At 37.8% G+C, this 3,308-nt stretch overlaps 1 long non-coding RNA gene across 2 annotated transcripts in view; it reads left to right on the top strand.

Annotated features, from left to right (window-relative positions):
* LOC148405797 (uncharacterized) overlaps positions 1–2,241 on the top strand; it is a 3,706-nt gene extending 1,465 nt beyond the window's left edge. The window contains exons 1-3 of one of the 2 annotated variants that reach the window (XR_015864241.1): positions 983–1,022; positions 1,120–1,262; positions 1,457–2,241. This is a non-coding gene — a long non-coding RNA (uncharacterized LOC148405797). Of the gene's footprint in view, positions 1–511; positions 1,263–1,456 lie in introns of those variants that run through there. The other variant, XR_015864240.1, reaches the window with a different exon arrangement.
* The last annotated feature ends 1,067 nt before the right edge of the window (positions 2,242–3,308 follow it).

The raw sequence follows: 3,308 nt of genomic DNA, 5'->3' as shown, positions 1-3,308 counted from the left end.
TTTGTTCTTATGTTGTGTTACCTCCGCATCTTATAGCCAGGGGGGTTAGCATAATTATTGGAGTGTTTTTTTTTTTTGTTTGTTTTATTCGCAACAAATCAATCAAATATTACTGAAAGATCAGAGCTTGTGTTACCTCTGCATCTCATAGCCAGGGGGGGTTAGCATAATTATTGGGGGAGTGCTTTTTTTATTTTGTTTTATTTGCAAAAATAGTAATATGTTAATCTCATCCCATAATTATTAAGTCATTTATTCATGTAAAACTGACTATGCTTGCTAAAAGTACTTTTTTCATTTTCCAAAATCCATTAAATTTGACTGAAAGATTGGAGCTCGTGTTACCCATGCTTTTCATCACCTCGAGTGGAGTGTTTTTATTTTTTACCTTTTATTCAGACCAATATTAATTAGTTAGCCGCATAGCACAATTAACAGTTATTTTTTAATGTAAAACTACCACTATGGTTGACAATTTTTTTTTTTTCATTTTATGAAATCAATCTGAAAGAATGGAACTTTTCATCTCTGTGTCTGCATCCCATAGCCGATAAGGTGAGGTGTTTTTCCTTTTTATTTACAACAATAGGAATTTGTTAGCCTCACAGCATAATTACGCAAGTCGTTTTTAGTTTAAAACTATTTCTGCTTGCTAAAAATACATTTTTCATTTCCTGAAATCATTCTCAAAGATGTTACCCTTGCATCTCATAGCCACTAGGGGATTTTTTTTCTTCCTATTTGCAACAATAATAATTTGTTAGCCTCATAGCATAATTACTCAAGTCATTTTTAGTTTAAAACTACTTCTGCTTGTTCAATATATATTTTTTTATTTTCCAAAATCAATCCGAAAGATATGAGCTTGAGTTACCGCTGCATCTCATAGCCAGGGGGGTTAGTATTATTATTATTTTTAATTTAAAACTACAACTATGGTTGCTAAAAATATTTTTTCATCTGAACTATTTTGCAGAGGCAACTGTGCAAGCTATTAGGCTATAGTCAGTCATTAAATTTTTGTAAGTATTTGGAACTTATTTTGATCCGGTTGAACACAATTTTTTTAACTTGTGTTCACTGATTGTGCTCACGAGCCGTTCCTGTCTTCTTCTCCAGGTGTTTCCCGGACGTCTTGACATTGACTCCTGTTCTGTGTATGGCACTGGTAGAATTCACTGTGAGAGCTCACTATCAGTGAATTACCATAGGGCCATAAACAGAGCAGAGAAAGAACCACTTTTGGCCCACCATGCACTCAGGTGGGCCATCTCCTCTTGATGCGTCTCCCTAACAATCACGCCAATCTCTTTTTCTTCTTGTGCCCGTTTTGGCACTAGCACATTTTTGCTTCTGTATACACGCTTTGGGCAATTATGTGTAGTGCCAATATGGGAAAAGACAGATGTACGTCATTTTTATGTTCCTTTTTTTTTTTTTTTGGTGGACTCATTAGGCGGATTCCCCTCTTCAGGCAGCTCTCCGGTGGTGTTTGGCAATGGTAGAACTCACACTGGTGAGCTAGAAGGATCCGGTGGTTCTAGACTTGCCAACTATTGCTTGAGAGCCTCCCACCTGCAAGTACCCCACCCGCCCCGCTCCCTCCCCTTCACCCTGAGACGTTACGCATAGTCCAGTCCCGGGTCAAATGAATGAGTGGCTGGTGGTGGCGAAGGGAGTGGTGATGCTTGGTTCTTCCCCTGCACACCACAGCCTCATAGCTCCCGCTTGCCAGGAGGACAGTGAATGCAACATGCAAGACGTTAAGAAAAGTGCAGGTAAAAAAAAAAACATTTTTTTTTTTTTTCCTTAAGGGATAATCAATTCTTTAGGGATAAGCAATTGGGGTGCATTAATTTGGAAAATGTGGGGAAAAAATGATTGACCATTTCAGGGAAAAATATTTAGCTCACTGTCATTGACAGCTATCAATGTAAAAAATTGATGATTATGTATTAATGTTTAAAAGCAATGAGTAATAAAAAATGTTTTTTCGCATAACAATTTAACCAACGGATACAAAAATATCTTACATGATTATCTTCTATCTTCTGCAAAGAGCAACTAACACCTCAGGTTACAAGTCATAGTGGTTGTGTCTTCATGACTATTCTACTGCCCCCTAATGGTAATTCAAGTACAACAGTATTTGTGATGACTCAATCATGATGCTTTAGTCTTTTCATCTAAGGTACGTATTACTGTATATATACTATGTCAAATAAAACAAAATACTTGAAAGTGCGTATTTTTCTTATTACAAAACCTTTTCTGTGAGCCTAGAAAAGATTAATGGCATTTATACAAATGGGACTTTCTTTTACAACAGCAATGACAACACAAGTTGATGGTTTCCATGGTTAGATCAGACAGAGGATTGGAATTTGAACTTTTTTTTTTTTTTTTTTAAATGATGGTGGTCTCCATGCTGCTTGCCTCTGTTAGCCCTGTGGGATAATTGGCCAAGGCTATCGTGTCATCTTACCCCCCCTTCTCAAAGAAAAGTGTGGCTTTCCCAAAGCTGTCATGGTGGCCAGTCCCATGTACAATTCAAAGCCCATAGGACATGCATATATCTGGGTCAGGCTCTGTTAATGTAGGTGACAGCAGGATGTGGGGATTAAATCTTTATCTGCCTGTGTATAAATCCCAAGATTTATAGACTACACTTCCCATTCGGCTAATATTATTTGTTTTGTTAGAAGTGATGATTGCATCGTGCGCAATAAACACTTGCCCCCCCAACCCCAAAAAAAAAGACTTATTGTATCCCTCTCTGCATCCAAGTGCATTGTGGACCATTACTCCAGATGGGTGGCACGGCTCAAGTTGCAGCCGCATTTTTCACCCCCCCTCCCCCACTCCACCTCCCTTCCATATCTCTCACACACATTTATCCACACAGGAGACAGTACGCCGCCTGTGCTACCGGCATTAGTGCAATGAGATTATGGTTACACACTGTCTGGACTGACCAGTAGGGAAATGTGAGGAAGCTGTTATTAGGCTAGGAAAGGAAGGGCTGTGTGCTGCAAAAGTATTGGGACACACATGTTACGGTGTAAGAAAAAAAATTGCGGCAACTTGTTTGCCAAAAAAGTACTGTTAGATTATGGTAAGATATTTTCTGCATTTATGGTAAAAAAAATAAAAAAAAGAAATATTGACACTGTTCATTTTTACAATTACAAAATGCACTGTGTAAAATCTCCAAAAATATGATGTGTGTGTATATCTGTATGTATGTGTGTGTGTATATCTAGTGTGTCTATCTATCTCTATCTATATCTCTATATCTCAATCTATAT

The sequence above is a fragment of the Hippichthys cyanospilos genome, chromosome 22 (genome assembly GCF_059441005.1).
Source record: "Hippichthys cyanospilos isolate Australia breed blue-spotted pipefish chromosome 22, RoL_Hcya_1.0, whole genome shotgun sequence".
NCBI lineage: Eukaryota > Metazoa > Chordata > Actinopteri > Syngnathiformes > Syngnathidae > Hippichthys > Hippichthys cyanospilos.
This window is presented reverse-complemented; position numbering and strand designations above follow the sequence as displayed.